The sequence below is a fragment of the Pagrus major genome, chromosome 5 (assembly GCF_040436345.1).
Source record: "Pagrus major chromosome 5, Pma_NU_1.0".
Classification (NCBI taxonomy): domain Eukaryota; kingdom Metazoa; phylum Chordata; class Actinopteri; order Spariformes; family Sparidae; genus Pagrus; species Pagrus major.
This window is the reverse complement of record NC_133219.1, coordinates 30707143-30732531: the sequence shown is the minus strand read 5'-3', so window position 1 is coordinate 30732531 and position 25389 is coordinate 30707143. Positions and strand designations below refer to the sequence as shown.

Here is a 25389-nt window from a genome sequence, read left to right as displayed (position 1 = left end):
GATGGCTGTGTGGAAAATGTCCGATCACAGCAGGACATGAGAAGTAGGCCGCAGTAGAGGCAGCATAATGTCGCCTACTGCCAACAAACACAGGAGCAGTCTATAAGGAATTAGAGCATGGTGCCAAATATCACATATGCACACACACATACTGAATGTGTCATCCTGCACCAAGTGTCACATACTGTATTCAAGTCATGAAACATGCTCAGGGCACACGCATACTCACACAGTTGTTGTGACAGCTTGTTATATTTGAGGTCAGCAGGCCCACAGTGAATTGTAATTGATTTATGCTGATGGGCAGTTTGGGGATTTCTCAGCGCCGAATCAAGCCTCTCTGTCCTGTTTTTTCCCTTCACACACACACACACTTTTTCACTCAGAGAAGATACACCGGTGAAATGATGCCACACGTTTACGTCCTCGCAGTTTAATTTCCATATTCATGGCTAAGATGTGATTTGAGGTGCACGAGGAGGTGAAGAGATAACTTATCATAGCTGGGCGTAGGAAGCCTTGAGGTGTAAGTTTACGGTGTTGTATATTCATACAGACACAGTGTCCCTAAGCTCCTTATTCTCTCGCCTCAGCTGGAATATAAAGCAGGGCAGCAGTGGACCCTACAGAGAGAGGATGGAGAACGTCCGACTAACATGAAACACAACACACTCATTAGCTTTTTATTCACACAAGATAGCAGCCTTGGAAAAACACACACACACACACACAACATGAGCTCCCATACAAGGAAGGGTGTGACCAGAGACACATACACACAAACAAAAGGCAGCCACACATTAACTTTCATTTTCAAATTTATGATGGATGTAGCTTTCCACTGTATGAATATGTATGTGTTCGGAGGGCGTTCCAGCGCTGAGCATTTTCCATTTCCAATCTCCTGCACGTTATAACGCCAGATAGATTTCTTCACTCTGTAATTTGGCTGTTGAAAACACCCAAGAGGCAAGATGAAAAATGAGGGACAGAACACACACAGGCTCGCTCTCGCTCTCTCTCTGTTGAAGGTGGAGGCATTGGAATGCTCTTTGTGCAATCTGTGATAAAAACTACATTTTTAGAGGGCACAGGCAATTATGATTAGAATCACTTTAGGAGTCTGTTTAACAGAGTGGTACTCAATACTCGAGTGTGTGTGTGTGTGTGTGTGTGTGTGTGTGTGTGTGTGTGTGTGTGTGTGTGTGTGTGTGTGTGTGTGTGTGTGTGTGTGTGTGTGTGTGTGCGCGCTCTTGCACTTCTATCTTTGGGAGGACCAAATTGAGAGGTTTAGACCTTGGCAATGAGAGCATCTGCTGAAAATGAGGACATTTTCTTCGCAGACTTGATTAAAGTGTTAGCTTCTGGCTTAGAGATGTTTTGTAGTTGTTTATTGTTTATTTGGAGCTTCATTAGCTGTTTCCTCGGCAACATCTTCTATTACTGAGGCCATAAAAGTACACAAATTAAGTTTACAGTTTTCAGAGTAGTTTAATGTAGCATACTTTTACTCTTACTGGAGTAGATCTTTTGAGTAAATGATTTCTTTTACCAGTGATGGAATGTAACTAAGTACATTTACTCAAGTACAGTACTGTACTTTAGTACCATTTGAAGGCACTTTGAGTATTTATATTTTCTGCTACTTTGTACTTTCATTCCACCAGATGTTGGTGGCAAATACTGTACTTTTACTCCACTACATAATATTTAATCTAATAATCGGTCCACCTATAGAATACAGTACATACATACATGTAAAAATATGTGTAATTTACTTTTACTTAAGTATGTTTGATATCTTACTCAAGTACTATTCATAAGGGTGACTTTCCCTTTTCCCAAAGTAACATTTTAACACGATATCTTTATTTTTGAGTGAGTAGTATGACTTTTGAGTACTTTTTTTTACAAGACTGTTCATTGTTTATTTAGCACTTCATTAGCTGTTGCCTTGGTAACAACTGGTCTCACTGAGGTCAAAAAAGGTTACACAAAAAGGACCCAATTGCAGAACACACACACAGGCAGGCCGGTGAAGCAACAAAAAGAAACATGAGACACGAGAACAACAAATGAACCAACAGAAGGTGAGGGAACGACACAGGCTTTAATAACTAAATTAAGGAGGGGATGAGGTGTGGGTGGAGAGACAAGACACAAGAGGACATAACTACAAAATAAAACAAACAGACCAAAACACCCAAACCATGACGATTGTTGGAGCTCTGTTATCCGACCACAGCCGCACTTTCACATGACTCTGCTCGAAGCAGGATAATAGATGAAGCTACAGGACGTATTAGCAAGTTTTGTTGAATCTCATTGTGTTTTGTGACATGCTGTCGTGTTTTATGCAATGTTGTTGTGTTTTGACCTTTCATGGCCACCGTAATTCATTACCAATCCACATGTAGTTCTTAACCTTTAAGCCTTTGATTGTTTTAGCTTCAGTGTTTTCTTTCTCTTCTTCTATTTATTGTGTTTTTGATGACAAACTCCTGGTTTTAACTGATAATGCATGACTTGTTGGCACGCATGATGTGCCCTCCTGTGGTCCAGCATAATCACAGGGAAATTCACTCAAGGAAATATCATTTTCGCTGCACTGTTGTACTGAAATGAGTTACAATATCACAATTGCCTGAAATATGAAGAATTCACATCAAATATCTCAATTGATCTACCAAGATACTGTATGTGGCCTCGAAATATCTGTTTTAGACTAGGTTTTTGAGTTATTAAGTATTTCAGTGGGACGTGGCTCCATGCATTACTGATTTTATTGCAGGGTTTGCTTGAGCTAATTCAAAGTGTAAGCTTTAGAGGAAGCATTATGTCCTCGAAAGCATAGAGGTACAGACTGGTGTGGTCGTGTGAGTGTGTGAGCTTGAATTAACCAGATTCAACAATACAACAAAAGTTCCCTAATTGACGCACAAAGGATGTGTCAAAATAAAAGCCTTGCAGTTTCTGAGCTGGAGAGAAAAATGTTTTTATGTGGCCTCGTCATTGAATTAGGAATGAGCCTCATTTCTGCTTTCCCTGTGGACACAATTACTTTCATGTTTCTCATGGATATAAACCCTGATGCATTATTGTGCCTGCTGGTGTTGGTAAAGAAAATAATCGAGAGGCAAAATTGTGACATTATTATCATGAGCAGCATCAGACTGTGCCTTAATAACTCTATTAGAGCTGTGTTTCTTAGAAAAGTCGAAGCCTAGCAGGAACTCTAATGTGAAGCCACACCAGAACTGAATGAGCTGATTGAATAGTTCATGTGCAGGCTGTGAAACGTACGGTGGTGGTCAACACATCAATAAATGAGATGAACTGTGCAGTTGTGCGTGACCCACAAGCAAGGTTGCCAAGTATGAAGAAGAAGGAACGACCACTGTGTCTTTATTTAGCCGGGCCATCATGGAAAGGGCACAAGGTTCATTCTTACACACAGACATGCACGTCCGTACCCTCACACTAAAGCAAACACAAACACACACACGTCAAAGTTGAACACAGTGCACACACAAAGAGAAACAAACTCAGGCCTAAAATAGAGAAACAGATGACAAACACTCGACTACACAAACAGATACACACTTCTGAATATCAGCACACACACACACGAATGCTGTCACATGGGCACACACACACTCAAACACACACACACACACACCATCGTAGACAGCATCTAAACAAAAACAATAGACTAAAGATGATTCTCATTGATTTTCAGTCACAGCCTGTCATTTTTGGCTCAAGCATCAGTAAGGATACTAAGAGTGTTACAGGAAGTATGTTTGTTGACACACATACGGTATGTGTTCTGTGTGTGTGTGTGTGTGTGTGTGTGTGTGTGTGTGTGTGTGTGTGTGTGTGTGTGTTTGTGTTACTTTTGGCACAGGAAGTGGGACAGGATGTGCTGTTTGGACGTGAAAGTGTCGTGTCCTTTCTGAGATATACAGTAGTACAGTAGGCTAAGTAACGGACAGAACACTTTCCATTACAAATGTATCTTCTGTAAATAATCATAAGTCAAATTTAAGTCGATACAGCGAGCTGTTCAGGGCTCGCACATCTTTCACACCACGTTCAAGCTTCATTTTATGTAAAGTTTTTGCTGATATCTACATTCTGAGACTCCCTCCAGGTGCACGGTGTACCTCTTTGGTTCAATAAAATGCTGAAAGGGATATCCGAGTCACACTTAAATCACTTTCCATGGAAAACACAAAGAACTTCAGTGTATGAACTTGAAGTGAACTTTGTGTGAATATACAGAATGGAGATTACTTTGACATCAGTTTCGACAAAATACACTGAAGTTCTTATTGCTTGTTTCATCAGCATTTCATTGAACCAAAACGGTACATCACGCACCTGAAAGGAGACCTGTCATGTGTTATCACGAGCAAAAACAATCTCTTTACATGATTGATGTCATCCTATTTTGAAAGGTTAAATTGATCAGAACAAGCAGAATATAGCAGAACAACTTTCTGCTATGTAAAGATATAGTTGAGCAATGGACGCCATTGCTCAACTATATCTTTACGTGATATGTGTTTAAAACTTGTATCTTTTGTTTGACCAGAGAATGTCTTCACACCCCCTCTGTGTGTGTAAGTATTGTGTATTGTGTATTATGGCAGCCTGGTAAGACTTTCTCATAATACAGCTAAACATTAGATTAGAATATGTAAACATTAAATGAGAAAAAGGCAGTTACAGGATCCTGTATCATATCTAATGCAACAATATGTAGAAATTGGTATTTTGTTTTTGCCACATCCCACAGGTGTGCTGTATGTTATGGTGTGAAAAAGTGGTGAAAAAGGTGTAAATTTCAGATTTTATGGAATTTTATCATGTAACTACCACTGCCAGCTACTTGTTATGACTGATTACTAGGCATGTTTATGTTCGCTGTCACATAAAAAAATACTAATACTACTAATTTACTAATTCAATTTTTTTCAAATTTTCGAAAAAGACATAAGCAGTTGGATCATTTAAAACAATAATAAACTGAAAGATTAAATCACGAGTTTAAGTCAAAATGGCAGACAACTGTGTGTGCTGGAGTCCATATGATGCAATACAATACAGTTTTAAAGCAACATTACATAGAAATAGGCAAATCCCAGATCTGTGACAATTTGTCAGACGTAATGTAGGTGTTAACTACAAACAAAACTCATAACAACGTTATGTGTTGAAAACGTGTATCTTGAAGTAAACATGTATATAACGCTGTGATCCTCCCCTCTCACTGAAGTTACATAGTGCAGAAACAAGTGATGGGGGGCAGAGTGGCTGAGACAGAGACACCATTCACCTTATTACAAGACACTGTACCATCAACCTGATTCTGCAATTGTTATTTTAGGTTTTAAAAAAGTTCCATAATGTTGCTCAGGCTCAGGTCCTTGAATGTCTGCAACCCGATGCTCCAGATGTTCTTTCAGTCTGTTGTTGTGAGCACCGTCTTCTTCGCTGTGGTGTCCTGGGGTGCGGGCATCAAAGCAAAGGATGCCAACAGACTGAATAAACTCATCAAGAAGGCAGACTCTGTTGTTGGCTCGAAGCTTGTCACCCTGGAGGAGGTGGTGGAGGACAGGATGCTGGCAAAACTGCTGGCAATCATGGACAATGCCTCTCACCCCCTCCACAAATCTCTGGACAAGCTTAAGAGCAACTTCAGCAACAGACTCATTCAACCCCACTGCCTGAAGGAACGGCACAGGAAATCATTCCTTCCTGGTGCCATCAGACTCCATAACGCTCACTCCAAAACACTCAAATAATGCGCTTTAAATTATTATTACTGTAAATACTGCACCTTATCCACTCGCACCTTATGTTCCTCTTACCTTTTCTCTTCTACCTCAGTGTTTTATTATATAGCTTTAAGCATTTTATTGTATATAGTATTTTAGCTCCACTAAAGCTCATGTTATATCTTGTTTGTTTATTCAGTACAAAAACAGTAAGTAGAATTGACATGTCATGGTTTTACAGGTGGTTGTTGGCAAAAAATCCCCAAAGTTTTGTTGTCACCCCATTAAACAAAAGACATATAATGTGTGAGTTAGCGAGCTTTAGAGTCCTGTTTGGCAGATTCTTTTAACTCTGGACAGAGCCAGGCTAGCTGTTTCCCCCTGTTTCCAGTCTTTATGCTAAGCTACTAAGCTAATTTCTCCTGGCCCCAGCTTCAGGCTGAGCGTGGAGACAGAGAGCGCATCGATCTTTCAACTAACTCTCGGCAAGAAGACGAATAAGCATCTTTTCTAAAATGTCCTACTCTTAAACAAAACTAAAAGGTTTTGGTTATGAATTTTCACCCACCTTTAACAGATAATGCATGACAATAACGATGGCATAAATTATATGAACTTTTGCAGAAGGCCAGAATGAACTAGAACAGAATTCAGCCAACCTTGTCTGATTTTTTGTTTTTCAAAATACAGCAACAGCTTTTAAAACAAGATTTTTATAAATACGTTCGCCGCCTGATTGTGGGTTTCTCCTCACTTCATTACATAAGAAGAAATTTAACCATAACTCCATTTGATAAATGAGGCCGCTGACCTTAGTTTCCTGGCATCATCTCACAGTTTCTCCCCTCTGCTTTGAAGCGCTAACAGGGACGGATTTCAGTGGTTGGCCTCTCATTATTAAGCGTGGATTAAGGGCTCCATGTGACTAACAGGAGGACAGCATTCAGCATAGCAAAGAGAAAGAGCCATTTATTTCTTATCACAGTCTCAACACTCAATCTTTGTTTGGGGTTTTGTATCAAGAATCTCTGTTAGGGTTTCAAAGCTTTTCACAGTATTTTTTTTTACATCATCATTTTTTGGTTCACTTTGAAAAACAAGATGAGGCTAACAGACAAAGATAGTACAGACAGTGGACTAACACAGCATAGGTAATCTTTTGCTTCATTTTCGAGGAAAAAGGTCTCAGATGTGGTCTTTTCTACTCATAAAGCACTCAACCAACACATACATTCATCTATTTTTTATGTGGCTACTTTTATGCTTACAGCACTGAATATTATGTTATCACATTATTCCACAATGCCTAAAAAGGGTTTTGACATGGAAGCGAGATGAACTAGCTCCATTCTGCAGGAATTTATAGCAGCATTCTGTGTTGACGCCTGAATATTTCTGAAATCTATCATCTATCATCCCTCACAGTCCGACTACAAAGACAGCAAACCCTCGTTTTCTATCTATCATGTGCTGGAAGATTTCTGAGACAGGTCATGTGAGATGTTTAAGATGAATATTTCCTGTAAGCCTCCCTGTACCAAGTAGATAACACTCTGAAAACCATATTCCAGAAAAGGGTAACGCTTATTCCTGGATGTTGAAGTGCACATGCAATGTTCCCATGCCAGTCATTTGGTAATGTTGAATGTCAAATGTCAAAGCCATTTTACGAGATGTGGTTTTTCCTGAATACTGCAGAGTAGAGACAAAAAAAAATCCCCTCTCAGCTTAAAGACAAGATTTGTGTAGTTTAGAGTGGATTATACTACCAACAGTATATATTTTAAAGAAAGTGTGACATCACACAAGGGAGAACCAATGATATTCATCTGATCCTTCCCTTGAGGGTCTAAGTGACATTTGTTAACTACCGGACACAGTCTTACTTCTAAATATAGTGTTTTCTTTTATGGGATGGGGTGACAAGGCCATCAACACCATCAGCCATGTTGTTTTTTTCTTTCTTTTTTTTCTCTTTTTTTCACTTTTCTTAGCATTTATTTAACCAGAACATCCCTTGAGATTGAAATCTCTTTTCCAAGAGAGATGTGGCCAATACAGTATAACGGTTTCAGTTTAAAAATAAATAAAACACATCAGACAAGGAATGCAACCATCAAACACGACAGGAGGAGACTAAATGCAGCTCAAATAAAGCCATTTATATTAAAATTACATGGACACTTAGTGCTCTTAGTAGGTGAATAATCCTAAATATCCCGTGGGTTAATGGTTGGTACCTTGATAGAATAAAGTTGTGGGGTACTGTGAGGACTTTCACATTGTAAACCTACAGAAAAACTCACTCAGGAACAAAATGACGTTCTGTCTTTTTCAGTGAGAGCAGCTAATAAATGGAACAGTCTGCCATCACTTATTAGAATTTGTGAAACATATTGCTCATTTAAAGTCAATTTAAAATCATGGCTAAGAGACAATCCAGTAGTACTTTGAAACTGTGCCTTATCTGTGCTTTTATACAGCTGTTTTGTTTTAATGTATCTTATGTGTCTATTGTAGCTGTTGTGACACCTGCTAGGGATTTCAGTTGAAAATTGGCCAGGATGGCTAAACTGGCACATTTACAGAAATGTTATCAAAGTGCAATGTCCCTGTAACTCTAAACTGTATGAATAAAAAAATATGATAAAAACACACAACTATATTCCTGAGCGAAATTGAACAATTTACTTGAGTGACAGACTTTTCTATGTACACTTTTCTGTCACCTCAGGACACCAACACCAGACTACAAATATAAATACACAGAATGGCACTTATATCCCTGCCTCAGACATACAGCAGTGTTAGTGTGTGTGCTCATGTTTTATGTATGATCTTCTTAAAGGGAAACTCCACAAGTTTTACACATTAAAGTGTGTTTACAGGTCTTGGGGAGAACCACTGCATATGTGAAAAAAGTAGTGTAAAATATTTTGTGGCTCCAGAGGAAGCTGCATGTCAGCTGATAAATCGCTCCAGTGATGTCACTCAGTGGCTAAGGCCGGAGATACTATACTTGCTTTTGAGCCACGCATTTGCGTAGACAACCCGCTGCATCGCGAACATAGTTGTTCACATACTTGCTTGTACATTACTCCTGTTAATCCAAGAGGCTTCTTCAGTTCTAACTAACTAGAGGGGAGTTGCAGGCTTTTAAACTCTGTGTGGGAGTGTCCTTTAAGGACATGTGTGAGCTCTGAGTTTCAGAGTCATTAGGACCACTTGTGGGTCGTTGACTTAACCAGCCTTGGTGTGGGTTGCTAGGGCTAGGTGAGCCCAGGTGTGAATGGTTGTTAAGCTGTCTGGGGAGGGAACTCAGCACTGCATCGTAGGTGGGTGATACATCAACATGTTGTAATTAGGCTTTAAAGACATTTAACTTATTCCAGTATAATACATACTGGAATATTAGGGTTAGTTTATGATAGTTCAGGGCAGATCTTCTCCACCTGTGGTCATCTTTGCATACCAGACGACAGAAGCAGCTAACTATCTGATCAGAGACGAGAGTGGAGCCAGGAGAGCGGAGGGTAATTTGTTAGTGATGGGAGTTACTGATGGACAGCAGAGAAATTCTCTAGATTACTTATCGAGCATCGTGACCACTGAGTGATGGAATGAACAATAATGAAACACAAGACAGAGCCAAAACCAGTTGGCATCTATTGGTGCTTATGGCAAGGAGAATGTGGGAATCTCTGTCTCACACTCGTGCTGGGACGCACAGAGAACAACAGTCACATTAGAAGTGGTACTTTTCTTTAGCTGCAAAAGTATCTGTGTCGAGCTCTCATCCAGCTGCAGCCGCAGACCAACAGGCCAGCGAGCCTACTGATGCATACCGAGTCTGAAATCAGCTGAGCCCCGGTGAATACAAAGCACGCAATTGAAGAGTCATCCTCTAACGCCTGACGTAGCAGGAGACAAGCCTTCCACATTAATGGTGTCACCAGATTTAATCACACTGGTGCATTGCGTCTCCTGAATCCCGTAACTCGAAGGTAATTTTGTCTTGTGGCATGTTTGTGCCAATGTTTATTTTGTTTCAGGCAATTATCACACTAAATACATCCTGATACGTCTCGTAAAGGCTCATCTTGTACCAATCTAGCTTTGTGTACACGTGTGCCCTCTGTACGATTCATAGTGGGTGGATGCCTAATTATCTCAGTATTCTGCCTGGCTGAAAGTACACTAAATACTTTATTGACATCATGCATAGGGTGCAGATGAACACCCACAGGCGATAGATACTAATTAAAGATGTTCAAAGCATATATGGTGAGTCTGATTTGGTCTGTGATGTGTCTGCAATGATCAGTAAGTTGAGAGACACACAACACTTGGCTTTAAAATCTTGTGACATTTCCACGCCCACAATAAAGATGTTATTAGAAAAAACATCATTAATCATGAGAATATGGGTCTTGCTATATTTCTGTGATAAGATGTGACAGTAAATCATCAATTCCAGCAGGATGGGCAGTTGTGTGTGATGGAGGGATAAGCGTTTGCTTCCACTTCACCCCACGAATTAAAGAAAAAAAGTGTGGTGAAGTGGAAAAGAAGAGTTCTGTCATCGCTGAAATAGCCCAAGCTCTCATTTCACCTTACAGCCAATCAAAAAAGCAGGCATGCACACCCAGGGAACTAAATGTCACGTTAATTTTTCATCCAAAATGCCAGCCTTGCCCGACTGTATCTACTTGATGATCAACATGAAATGGTAACATCGAATAGTCCTATTTACTTAACACATTTTTTCTTGCACAAACCCTTTACCTTGGCCTTTATAGTGAATTACTTAAAGCTGCAATTATGCATATGAGAAAGTGGTTCTTCATAATGATGAAACCAGAGAGTCACCGTTGTGAGTCGACCTGTCAACTTCCAGTTATCTCCCTGATTCGTGTATAGTAGTTGTCCAGCACCAATTAGCAGGCAGTTAAAGTAAGCAACAAGATGGTGAACACTATTGACCAAATAGCAGCTGAGGGGGCAGATGTTTTTCTCAGGGCTTGGCAGAGATCGAAACAGAGCTAAAAGGAGAGTGAATATTGGACTTATTCGACATGACTCCAAATAAATGCTAATGTTGGACCACATCTGTTGGATGTGCAAATGATAAATGATTGCTAACATTTTCAAAATAACTACTTTATAAGGTGATATTATGTCAATGTTGTATTTTTACCTTTCACCTTATGCATCTGATAATGACATTTTGTCAGTGTTTTGTTATGTTTTGTAACGGCATCATTTAGTCCATTTAAACTGAAAAAGCTCCCTCTACAGGAAACACCTGTGTCTCATCCAAAGGACACTGCAGACGCAGCATCGGTTTTAATGTCAGAGAGGAAAAATTAAATTAATTTTTGACTTTTATGGCTCACTCCAGGTGATTGCACTGATTAACGTGTATTCATCATTAATCAGTAAAATTACCTTGGATGAATATCAAATCAATGCCTGGTCAATACTTGTTTGCGCCTGCAATGGAGAAAATTTTTCCCCAGGTGTCTTGGGAACAACTATCTTCTCATTAAATGGGGCAAAGAGAGATTTGAGATGCACCGAATGCTTGATGTTGTGTGCAGTCGACTGTGTGCAGCTTGGCCTTCCCCATCTGTTTAAACTGGCTCAGTAATACACTACAGCATTACAGACAGGATTTATACTCACAGAGAATGTCGAGGCTTACCATTCAGTCAAGTTAGATTCATTCTCTTATTATTCTATTGGCAGCTAAAGGTCCCGTACTTTAGTTGTTTATTGTCTTGGCTTTACAGCTTCTGTGCTTCTGTATTTGAGATGAGTCAGTTGTCTGGGATTCTCTTATCTGTCTGGCCCTATTCTCTTCGACTCCCCTTTAGACAAGCAGTTTATCTGCCTTGGCTTGGTGACCTACCCTGTTTAAAGCCGCTGGGTCAAAGATAGGGTTGTTAGTGGAACTCAAACAACAAAGTGACCGAACTCCACTTAAGATCAAGATCTTCACATCGGGCTCCAGTCTAACATTTGGTCGTCATGGGGTAAAAGTCATGCTGGAAGGTGAGTAAGGCCACTCTAATAAGACATCAAGAAAATCACTTCAAATCATAGGAAACCTTGACATTATAACATTGATTCATCATATATATATATATATATATATATATATATATATATATATATATATATATATATATATATACATATATATATATATATATATATTGGAGATATGGAGATATTATTTATCTATGTTGTGCAGGACTTATAAGATAAGAAATATTCTTTATTAGTCCTACAATGGGGATTTGTATTATTACAGCAGCAAAAGGGATAGCAAAATAGTAAAACATAAGAAAAAAGCAAGATAGGCCCATGAACAAGAGAAAAAGATCAAGCAATTTTTATGATAACGGCCAACTTTTATTTCAATTTATGGGCAATCTGAATGATTGCAGAAGAATGGTCCTCTGTTTATAATCATGTGTTGCCATGAAAATGTGTTTTTGATAAGCAAATTCTAAAGAAAGGAAGAAACCCAACTCAAGGTCATCAGAAAAGTTTGAAAGCTCCTGAAATAGTGGTAGCTGTGTTATCGCCGGGCAGATTATTAAGGTGGTACTCCATTTGACCTTATGTACGGAAGCCCTAAAGGGTCATGCATTCATACATTTTATTTCCTCTGTTTTCCCGAGATAACGGGATAATTTTCTCGAGATCTCGAGATAACAAAACTTTGTTTTCCCGAGATCTCGAGTTATTATCTCGAAATAACAACTGCCGTTTTCCCGAGATAACGGGATAATTTTCTCGAGATCTCGAGATAACGAAACTTTGTTTTCCTGTGATAACGATATAATTAATTCGAGATCTTGAGAAAACAAAACGATAGTGTAGTATATTAAATCATTGCAGGAAACATCAGTCAGTGTAGCAATGTCAGAGGAGCAGGAGCATATCGATCACCGCGTCACATATCTTTTCAATCAAGGCCTGACACAGGCTGAAATAGCATTATGCCTTGCTCTTACAGATAATATACACATTAGTGTGCATTATCTAAAAAGACGGTTAGCAAGGCTTCAGCTATATCGGCGGCGCAATCAAAGTGAGCCTGATGTCGCCGTTAACTACATAGCTGACCAGCTACGAGGTCCCGGGCGTCTCCATAATCTCAGGCCTATCATATCACAGTCATTATCTCGAGATCTCGAATTAATTATATCGTTATCTCGGGAAAACAAAGTTTCATTATCTCGAGATCTCAAGAAAATTATCCCCTTATCTCGGGAAAACGGCAGTTGTTATTTCGAGATAATAACTCGAGATCTCGAGAAAACAAATGAAATTAACTCGTTATCACGGGAAAATGGAGGAAATAAAATGTATGAATGCATGGCCCTTTAGGGCTTCCGTACTTATGCCTTGATGCATGTTGAATTTCTTTAAGCTAATACCACATTATAAATATAAACGTATTATTACTATGTACAACAGAAACATAAATTAACACCAGTGTATCCAGTAAAAATGAGTGTTATCAAATGACATTTTGAACTTGCGTTCATGTCAGCAAGATGATAAATCACTTCCGGCAGCCATTTTGGATTCAGAGACACAACTTGGGAAAGGGTCAAATAAATAAGTAAACAAACTAAAAACCTTTCCTATATTAAGTAACTGCAGCACACTGAATAGTTTACCCTGACGGAGAGAGGATCTCGTAAACATCATCCAAACTTTGGTAAATGTTGTTAAACGACCTTGTGCGCGTTTGAAAGTGCTCCGTCGTCACTGAAACAGGGAACGTCACTGTAGCGTGGGTTGTGCTATCAGGGACTCAATCGGCTGCTTGATTGCTAACAGGTGCCACGGGAGGAGCCGGGAGCGCGCCATCAGACAGGTGGACAGATGTTTACACGCTGGATTTCTACTGTTCGGACAAAAGCTAATTTAGTTGGTAAGTACAGCCGCTTTCGTTCTGTAACTGTCAGGGTAAAATGCGCCATAGGCTGTTGTGTTTGTAGCTAATTAACTGGGCAAAAACATGCTAAAACGTTAGCTGTGAGTTAGCTACAAAGCCAAACCAACTTCAGTATGAGCTCTCTGCGTTTGGTTATTAGAAATGCTGTCACCATAGTATTTTGCTATAGCTCGTTCTTTGTTCCTCAACTTTGTTTATTTGTCAGGTATATTAATTACTAGCGTGGCTCTTGTGCCTTGACAAACTATGTCTATGATGGGTATTGGTGCTTGTATGCTAACTGCTAGCTTTACTGTAGCTAGCACATCCCTCTCCTGGTTCAAGTTGGGTAAGGGTTAGCGCTGTTGTACAGCACCTAGGGCTGTATCACACTTTGATTAAATTATATGGATATATGGATGGGTTATATGGATATACGCGGCGCTCCACTGGATCTAATTTCGTCCGAACGACTCCAAATGACACCAAAGTTATCTGGGTGAGTAAATGATCGTATTTTATGCTAGAAATAAGGTCCAGGTTGTAAAAAACAGCAATTCCCCTTTAACGACAAGGCTAAATAAATACTCTATGTAAAATTACTTCAGCTTTGTATTTTAGGATGCAGATACTAGTGTATACATTGCATACCAAAGGTGTGAATTGTGTCAGATATGTAGGAAGTTATTTTTATTTTGCTTAGAGATACACTGATTGTAACTTTCTTGGCCAATTCCCATTTTTGACAGAGCACCTCAGGTCTTTTTCCTCCAAGCTTCATATTTTATTTCATTAAAATGTAATAATTTCTGCTGATGTTAACTTAGGCATTCAGTAATACTGGCTATTCACTATGCCTTGTCTACAATACCCTGTGGGAAATCCTGGTTACAATACAGATAAATATTGGCATGAAGTTTTAGTCCAGATGTTTAAAGTGAATGCTTCTCTCCAGTCTAATCATTTGTGATTTGCAATACAGTCAGGAGAAAGTATTAGGACAGTGATGTGTTATTCTTTGTTTCAGCTCTGTATATCAGCATAATGAATTTGAAAAGAGACAATGTCTTTTACATTACATTCCTGACTTTAAACTTTAAGGCTGTTCACATCCATATTGGGTGAACAGCGTAGTGTTTAGGCCTTTTAAAACAGTGTGGTTTAAGGGTATCTTAACATGACTTATTCACCTCAAACCAGATCGGAAAAAAATCTAAATTATTACTAAGGAGCCGCTATCATGGGAGATTCCTGTGATAACAACCGCACGTGAGAAGAAAAACACGTTTTTATTAATTACTTAACAAGGTTTTAATTATTAAAGAGAATGACTTGGAATGAAATAACTTGATGTGGATTAATCATCTTTAAAACTGTCTTGGCTCATGAACATTGTAGTCTTATCAATAATGTGTAGGCCCCTGGTGGAGGAGGATGTACTGTAGGTGACTGAGGCCTGGCCTCACAGAGCTCGTCTGAGAGATCTTACTGTCCAGTTCCTCCAGAGTTGTCTTGCTGTCACACGTCAGCATTTTATCACTACTCCTTGACCACTGTGTTTTTCCACCTCCCTCCTCTTATACTTCAACTGAGTTAAGCCAGGCTGTAAGATGGCACGCTATTGGATTTTTGTGTCACGTAAAACTGCATTCGGCTGAGAGGAATGGTCGAAAGAAACACTGATACTGTGACAGAATTATGTCAAAGTATCAGACTATTGTGTGTAGACTGAACAACTCTCTGATATCGCCAGATGTCTGAACTCGATCTCTTTTTTGCAGCAGTTTCAGCTTGACTGAAATTGCACTGTAAGAAAAAATTACAGAAGTTTTGAGTCTAGAACCAAACTTTTTTGAGCTATGACATAAGACAGATAAGTTCTGGGGCGGTTTCTCTTTCACCAGGGGCTGTTTTGAACTAGTTCATGTAATGCAAATTTAGCTTCCTTAATATTTCCAGAATGTGCTGTAACCCCTGCTCACTAGTGGTGATTTGATTGGATTACGATTTGCATGTTTCAACAAATTAATTACAAATTGCACATACTTACTGCTGACCATTTTCCAAAACACATGTTAAGTTTTCCTTCTATTTTAAGGTTACCACTGGTTTCTGTTCATGCAGAATAGTATAAAAATCGACTTGCACTCCTAACTTGAGTGTCATTTATATCTGTAGTGATAGAAATACAAAACATTTATGGAAATTATGGAAATAGGTGATGTCCAGCACTAACACTTAGTAACTAGCAGTAAGCAAAATAGTCTTAATGTGAAAAATGAACATGCAAACCAAATGTGCTTAAGTGATTTAATAATTCAGTGATTTGGTAGAACTGATATGTAAATTAAAAACTCAAGTCACATTTGGTGAAAGTGACTTAGGAGATTAGGGAATCAACACTGACATCAGTGTTTCTCCTACATAGGGCCATCTGTGTCAGTTTTATCCCGGCTGCCATGAAATCATAAATAATGAAAATTTCATTATGACACCTTAAATCAAGTCATAAGTCTGCACCAAATGGCACGATTGAAGAAAAAACACATCAGTCAGGGATCTTGTGAGGATGAATATTAAAAGGCATAAAAGTAAATATTTAAAAGTACTTTAATGTCACTGTCAGTCATTTTCAGACAGCACTATTTAAGGAGGAAGGAGAATTTAGTTAAGTAGAATCATACTCCTACTACTTATCACTCTGGGCAGTTTTTGAGCCAGTGCCAGTACATAGCAGGCATTTTGTAGTAGACAACATCTTCCCCATCTTACAACACATAAAATCTAAATATCTGAAGACAGCCCACAACCTAGATTAACAGCTTACTGGTGGTTGAAATTGCAACTGCTGCTATTAGACTCCACAGAACTGACATTGCATGCAGAGCGGATGAAATTCAATACCAGGAATGTAAAAGTACTCAGAGGTCAAGCTGAAAGCATTTGGTGTCTCTTTGTACGGGACCTAATTATCAGGGTACTGACAAGATGATTAAACAGCAAATATTTAATTGGACTGTAATTAATATTGGGTAGGGAGAAAAAAATCACAAAAAAGTGTGCTCCAAATGGCATTAAATTTGAATTCATGCAGTACTTAAATCACCCTAATTACTATAAAAAACTATTTCAATATTGGAGCCAGTTAGTTAAATGCCCTCTTGCTGCGTGCATTAAATTCAGCTGCTTTAACGCAATGCTTATTAGGAGGGCTGTCACAACCTCTGCTGTGTACAGTCAAACAATTGATCTTTTCTAGTAAGCGCCCTAGTCAAGTAACAGGGAAGAATGGATGCCTTTGGGATCCAAATGATGTTTGTCAGCCAAGGTAACTGAGCCCAGCACACCTACAGATATGTGGGTGTACAGAGCTTTGACAAGGCTACAAACTGACCACTGCAAACACAGTTTAACAGGGTTATTACAGAGTAACATAATGATGATTATCACTGTTATTATACTCTTTTTTTCAGGTATTGAGAATAGAGAAATTAGGTAATTCTTGCCTGGATTCAGTGGAGATGAAGGTGTATTTCATATGAGTTAGATGCTCTGGAGGGATCCCTTTCTCCCACATGTATGCTGTAATGCAACGATACTGGAATTTTATTTCCCTCTTCTCCCTATAAATCTGTAGATATATACATTTACTTCCTGTGTGCAGAACAACTGGGAGTATAAATCCTTGAGATATGCTTCCTCTCTGATGGGTTGTGCTGCTACTTCATGGAGATATTTTTCAAAACATTGACATATGACAGCGTCTAGTGTATACATGCTATATTAATATTTTGAGTAGGATCTGACCGGACGAAATAAGTAGCCTCAGAAAAAGAAAATAAATACAGGAAGGGTTTTTCTCAACCATACATCTCATATTTCTGTACACATAGGCTTGTGTGGTATGGACACAAACAACATATGTTCAATAGAGCTGGCATCTATAGTTGTCAGGAACATTTAATCAGCTTGTCAATAGAAACTGACTCATCTCAGGTCCTGACTGACTTTGGTGTTACTGCTTCTAACACCTTATTGACAATTAAAAATCCCTTTAGCAGTGTACCACAGTGTATAATGGATAGTCATCAAAAACAATGTGAGATCACCTTCTCAAAGTGTGGGAAACAGGACATGTATGTAGCTTACACGCTGCCTCTGGATATGTTTATTCAAGGATAAAATTCACAACAAGCTTTGTTTAGTTAATATACAGTAGATATTTTATAATCAGAAATTGAGCAATTTATTATGTTAACTTGCCTCACGACTGAGAACAAACAGAGACAAAAATGGTGTCTGTTTATGTTGGATAGCATGTATCATGTGTGTCTGTTGATTGATTAATCAAAACAAAGTCAAAAGGCAGCATGACTCGTGCTGATTAATATTAATATGTTCATAATTTTTTCCCCAAAAGTGACTTCACAGCAGTTTCTAATAGTAACAAGTAGAGAGAGCTGAGTGATAACTGATGCCGTGACAGAGGATCCCTCAATCACATTTTCAAATTCTCCAACAGGGATCAGAACTTAGACTGTACGGTGTATCCAGTTCAATATGTAAAACACATGTTTATGCAGGAAAATTCGTGCTGATTACTGCAGCAGACCCATTAGGATTTTCATACATTTCATAAATACATTTAACATAAATTAGAGATGCATGATCAACCTGATATTGGGAAATTTAAATTATCGGGTATTTGTCGGTAATGGTGAAATTCTAACCAATAAATAGAGCTGGTAATACGAAGCCAAATTGCTTTCATGTACTTAACAAGCACAACATTTTGCAAACTCTGACACAGTAGGTTGCTGTTTGCACCTTAAAAGTTTGTTTGTAATCCATCAATAAACACAGAAGCAGAAGAAGGAGAAGTAAAAGAATATGGAATATTAAATCATCCGTCTTTGCTTACTTAATTTTTTGCCTTCCTTACCCTCAGGTGTGCATAAACTACATCTTCGAAACTCTTTTCAAATACTATTATAATATTGATTGGCCACTGGTATTTATTGGACGATATTTGTTCTAAATAGTTTAATCAGTGAATCAACCTCAGTTCATCAATCTCCTCTTTATTTGTCGATTGATGATATGATTGTCAATTGGCACCAGCCTGCTGCAGTATCCACTATATTTATAACAGCATCACAACATTAGCTATGTTTTTAAAATGAGCATCATAGTGTGATGTTGCTCACTGCTGCAGCAATGACCTAGTCAAGGCTGAGAGGTTATTTGGAAGTGAAATCCCCATTTATCTTTACTTCAGTAACCAAATGTTTCATGGCTGCTTTACTTAGTTTTAGAAAAATTTAAAATAATGAGCAACAGCTTATATTCTGCTTGCAAGAGCATTCAACAAACCGTCCTGATGTGTGGGTTGAGGTTAGAAAAAAATGATGAAACTGTGAAAGTGAGATAAATTGAAAGCACAGCTGAGGCCTAATGTAATGTTCCTAAGCTTTGACAGGATCGGAGATATCATGTCATTTCACCCTCTGATGGAGAGGAGAAGAGGAAAGCCTGTATGTGTGTCATGTTGGTATATGAGCTGATCCACATTTCAAGAGCCTGCATGTGTCAAGGTGTGCAGCAACACTTGGCTGTAAATAGATTTGACTATGTCAAAGTAAATGTCCATCTGCACTGGTTTGCTGAAAGAGTGTCATGTAGTGAATCAATGTGTGCGCATGTGTACGTCATAGATAGAAAGGAGTTTGTTCACTGCACTCAAATGAGCTCTGAGTCAGAGGTTTTCTCTCCCTCCCCTCACATCTCATCCCTCTCCTCTCTCATTTGTCTTTTCTCGCTGCATTGATGTCTTCCCTATTACCTCTGATTTGGCTTGTCTGGTAGTGAATACCTAATCATGCTGAAGATGCCACACTTTCACTCCTTGAAGGCTTTATTCGTTATCCTTCTCCTTTCCTCTCATCTGGTGTGACACTTACTCCTTGCTGGGAGATTGGGAGATATGCCATGTACAGTTCATACAAACATGAAAAAAAGCCCATGTTTGTCATGATTTTGCCACCCACATCCAGATACACATCTGTGGTGCACGTTTTGTGTAAAATGAAATATGAAGGATTTTTTTATGCCCATAAGAGAAAACAATAAAAGTACCCAAACACCCTTATTTAATTATTGATTTGTTTTTTGGGATTTTTCTTTGACTCAGATCGGCTCATCTGGCTTCATTCAGAGACTTCAGACTTTGACAGACTTTTTTCAGGCTTTGATTTTGTTCACTAAGACGATCCTCAGCCTCAGGCCCCTAAAATGTCTTTTGTTTCTTTTAAGACAGCAACGATAGTCTAGACACCATCGTCCTCTTCAGACAAACCTCGCTGCTGCTGCTTCAGAATAAGGTAGGACAAACATCCCTCTTCCTGTCCCAACAGTAAACAACAAAATGCAGAATGAGCCCACTATGTCTTTGCATTTGTGTGTGTGTGTGCGCGCGCGCATGTGTGTGTGTTTGTGTGTGAGCCTTTTCCCTTTAATCCACACCAGTGGATGCACTGGGGGCTTTGCTGCCCTTCGGGTTGTTCTCAAGGCCTGGTTGGGGGTCCACAGCTGTTCTATGGAAAATGTACTGAATAAGTCACTTAGTTGCTATGTTACAAGAGACCACGGCAGCAGTACACCATCATCACTATTACAGGGAGTGTTTTTCAGAGAAAAAAACATCCTTTGAATTTTTATAATGGCCTGCTGAGAGATTTGATGTGAAAATCAAAAGGTAGTTTAGATAGATGGTAGTTGAGATATTTGTTTTATAGATCAGTCATTACTTTACATAAATGATCTAGGAAGTTGCTAGGAAGTGCTATTTTATGGTATTGATCATACACATACTACACTGAAAAGAAAATTGGTAATCTGAATTCTTAGGAACTTTGTAGTATATTCAGGATGCCTGCCTTTCTCTCATTGTTGTCATTGTCACTGTGCTGCTGGTCTAGATACAACGACACTATAAACCTCACACAAATAATATGAATACAGCCCTAGTTTTCAGATTTTTTGAAAAAACACCCACTGGGATAAAGCCTATTTGATTTGCATGTGGTCCTTTGAAGTGCTGTGCCTTGTGAGTGTCTTGTGTCAAGAGAACTGAGGCAGTAATTCATGGTATCTGGTGGGCAATGATTGCATCTGTCTTCCTCTACATGAGTGGTCTTGAGGGAATCCAGCGGTTTGTCCATGCATGTGGATGCATATTTGTTTGTGACTGCTGTAGCTACAATTGTTCTCAAAGTTCAGTTTGTAGTATATAGGTATCATTACCAATTCTAGCGTCTTACTTTTTCATTTCTAATTTTTATCTCTTTCTTTTTTGCCCCATAAATTCACTGTAATAGACACTTTGATTGGGTTTAAGGGTGTGGGTTTTTTATGTCTGTTGCACTTTTCAACTGTGTTAAGGTCTGTTATTCAGGCTATGCCCCCATCAACAGCCAATCAGTAGGGCGAAACTTCGATAAGAGATCTTGTCATAAAGTGACAGATTTAAGTTATGGTCAACAATTTATCACTGATCCAAGTCATTTTGTCTAACCAAAGCCAAAATACATATTAAAGATGTTCAAGATCTCATTGATTGTTGAGAAATTCCCCCCAACTTCTGCTACAGTAGCCTTTGTTATGCAATTACTGCTGCAAAGAAAGTGCCTACTGTTGTTTTTTCTGAAAAGCAAAACATAGAAGGGTTTCTTTAGGTAAATGTTATCCACTAGACTTATAAAAATTTAAATAACTATTTTGCTCAGGGCTGCAATTAAGGAGGCTTTTACACAGTGCAGTCTCCAATGATGTCCTCAGGAGGCTTTTAAGTTTTGTTGCAGTCACAGTCACAGTATTCTCCAAAATGCAAGGTGGCGTATAAACAAAACATTCTGTATAGAAGCAAGACGTCAACAAGGGTTACCAGTTGATTGCCATACACCAAACATGGCTGCACATTCTGCTATACAGTGCTTCAAGAATTGTAAAGAACTGTACCCGAACCTTCTGTAAGCTAGGCTACCGGCCAAACAGCTGACTACTCGTTGTAGCCCAGCCAATTACTTTATTGTAAGAATTTTTTATTCCATTAAAATGGTTTTGATTGATAAGCTCAAATTTGCTATGTGTGGACATTGTATGATCAACAGCTTCAGCTTGAAAAAAATGCGAGCATGGGATGGTATGAGACACTGGGGCTTCAAAAAGCAGATTTTTCAACAGGTTCCTCTAACTCGTGCTGTAATGCAGTGTGTTGGGATCAGAGCTGCCACACAGTTGGAGATACAGCCTCTGATTGGTCGACAGACTCAGCCAGAGGCAAAAGTAACTTTTCAACATAAAAAAAATTGATAAATAATCACAGAAGACACTCGGCATTAGATTTATCTTTATGGATTCAACTTATAAAGCTTCCAAAAGACACTGTAGTACAAGGCTCGATTACAAAGCTTCTGAAAGGGTCACAACAGTTAGCTTCTGTGCAAAAAAGTCTCTAGCATGTAGTATTAAGATATTTAATGTTACTAACGTTTTGTTGTACATGACATCCTCAAACCCATAGTTCACTTCTGTAATGTCCAGTTTGTCATATCAGTCCTGTTCAGCTTTTGGTGGTGAGACAGACTCATGCACGCAGGTCAGCTGGAAAAGCTCCACTTTAGTGATACTGTACGCAGGTTATTTTCACACGTTTCATTTGACATCACATTTATTTTTCACTTACCCCATCACGGACTTTACTTGCCCTGAGCAAGTAAGAAAGTTAATGTTGAACCCTTTGGATGTTATGAAGTTGCTTTTTTCAGTAGATTCACATAATTTGAGTACAGAGATTCACATGTTTTGTTATTTTAAAGTTATTTTTGGCATAGGTTCATTTCAGAAGTAATTTAATCTAAAACCAATACATGGCTGGATAAGACAAAATAATCGTGCTTATTTTTGTTGAATAAGAGTCCATTTATGTTTCTATTGAAGCAAAACATTTATCATCATTGTGCCATGTTTCGATAAACCTTACAAGGGCCCAATAATTAAATAAAAGTCAGGAATAGTCATGATTTCAAATATGAATAGCTATTTTCAGTCTGTGGACTAAAACACACAAGAAGCCCAATACTCTTTTATAATATTTCACTATATGTTTACATGCAATAATTAAAATCACTGTATATGATGGAATAGAAGCATTAGACTTTACTAGGGCCACTGAATTATGGCTTTTATTGCCAACATGTTTCTCCATGGGGGAAAATCCCTGGAACCCTCCTAGCTAGCTCATATTTCCAACTTGCTGGCTGCTCCATATCCTTGTGGAAAGCCCTGAATAAAGCCTGGCTGATGAATCTGAAAGCCGATGTTATGCATCATTAGATTATCCCAGATATATCGGTATTGGCACATAAGTTAGCCAATACACGCCATTACACAGTTTGTCCATCAGAGGAAGCGTACAAGTATATTGATTTGGGCCCTGCCCAGTACATGTTTTGTTTTCAGTTCTTTAACAACTAATGTTAAAAATAAATATAGGCTGATATATAGTTCTGAGTTTTTTACTCTTAGATATTGGTATGCATCAGCTTTAAAATCATTTGGACTGTAATTAAGATGTCCCAAATTTTCCTCGAATTAAACATGCAAAACATGAGATTAAATACTATTACAGAGATCTATCCAATAATTTAAAGCCTGTAACCAAGAGTGTTGGCCTTTAGATTTACTCAGACATCTGTTTTAACAAGCCTTTTCAATGAGTTGTTCAGTCTAGGTCTTCAGTAATCTTATTTTAGTTGCTGGGTCATTGCTAACTCAAAGAGCTGATTGTACCTCCGTCTCTGTTTGTGCACCACAGTCAACTGACACACTACCCCCACCCTCTCTCTCTCCTCCTCTTCCTGAGGTGTCACTGTCTGCAGAACCACAGGAACAGGCTTGAGGGAGACTGGCTGAATTATTTTCCTCTCTTTTCACTTTTGCCCTCTTTTTTAATCTCCTCAAGCGTATGCTCTCACACAAAGCTGGTATTCTCTTGCTTCTGCTCATCGTGTCACACTTTTGCTTGCCAGGAGACAGTGGGTGGGCATCTACGGTCTTGTGGGTGCAAATGTATAAGTATCTCTTTATCTTGACACCCCAAACCACCCCTTTCGCCATGTGCTATGATCCACCCCCTGTCTTGAAAAACTTGTAAACAACTATTCATAAAAAATTGTACTAAAATGACACTGATACTGCTGCATTAGCACAGATCTTTTTGTATCACACCAAGCTTTCAAGCCGCACCAAACAAATTACTTTGTCTTAAGAAAAGAAGGAAAGTCTGTGACACATCATGTGATGAACGGAGCATTGTACATTGTATGAGTTTTGTCCATTTTTATGATTGCTCAGTGTAAAAATGGCATATATATTTGTATGAATTAAATTGGGTAGAGTTCCCCCCTAAAAGTCAGTGATTCAGATCATCAGTTCAGGAGCCATCGATTTAAATCTCATTTGTAAGTTGAATTCTCTGCCTTTCTTTTCTCACTCGATTCTCCAGAGCAGCACAGAATGACGGCATAGCAAGCTGGTAACAATCCATTTTTGTCTTAAAATGACCTACAGTATTAAGATGTTCATTTCTCTGACTGGGCAAATCTAATGTTTTTTAAATTACAGATGATGACCAGAGGCACACAGAATTGGGTCTTACAAGTAATACATGACACCCGACACAGTGGGGCTGCTCTGCAAGTGTTCTTACCTTGTCAGGTGGCTCGACTTGTAAGATCATATCATCATGTGATCTTGCAAAACCATCTTGCTACGCTTCAAGCTATGCGCTTTTTTCTGAACCACAGTGGTTCAGCATACTATGAGGAACTACTGGCAGCATCTTTAAATTGCTTCCTTTGTCCATCATACAGTCCAAAACCAAAAGGCTTAATTTAGTATCATAAATTACAAAGAGAAGCAGCAAATTTTCTCGAGCGATTAATCATTTAATCAACTAATTGTTGCAGCTATATTTTACAGTGGTGTTACAGAGTGGAGGTTCTTCTTTCACAAACAGTCTTTGGGTGAGTGCAGATACTGGCCACAGAGAGCACACAAACCCAACAACAGACGAGTATATTTTTGGCATGTTACCAGATAACTCATGGAGTCACTCACCAATGCGGCCAAATCATTTTTTACATTCCCGCACTCTACTTTTCACTTGCTGTGCACAACCCAGCTGTTGTAAAGAAAAGCAGAGCTTCAACACCAGCAGGCAGTAGTGGACAAAGCATAGAAATGTACAGAAAATAAGGGATTTTGGTCCGCTTTATTTTAGATGATAATATCCTTTAAAATAGGCCCAGATTAGCCTTGAGCCCCTTAACCATTTAAGTATAGCATATGGATTTAAAAACATAAATACACTTTTTGTTGTTAATGTGACAGGTACCAGTCACGATGACAACATTCATTGATTGTTAAAAAAAAAATTATTTATAAAAAAACTCACTTTAATATCAGTGCTTGGACTAGAAAATCATGGTTCTCATCCATAAATCTATGTAGACCTTAGCTACTTGGCTCTCATGAGCGGTCTCAAAGTGCATTTTAGACTAGCAATAGCAGTAGTGCGTCAAAGGACTT

At 38.7% G+C, this 25389-nt stretch overlaps 1 protein-coding gene across 4 annotated transcripts in view; it reads left to right on the top strand.

Moving 5' to 3' along the window:
• Positions 1 to 13444: 13444 nt before the first annotated feature.
• gpat2 (glycerol-3-phosphate acyltransferase 2, mitochondrial) overlaps positions 13445 to 25389 on the top strand; it is a 112983-nt gene continuing 101038 nt past the window's right edge. For 2 of the 4 annotated variants that reach the window (XM_073466366.1, XM_073466363.1), the window contains exons 1-3: positions 13445 to 13521; positions 13644 to 13737; positions 20053 to 20120. The gene's annotated coding sequence lies outside the window, so the exon portion shown is untranslated. Of the gene's footprint in view, positions 13522 to 13643; positions 13738 to 20052; positions 20121 to 25389 lie in introns of those variants that run through there. The other 2 variants (XM_073466364.1, XM_073466365.1) reach the window with 2 other exon arrangements.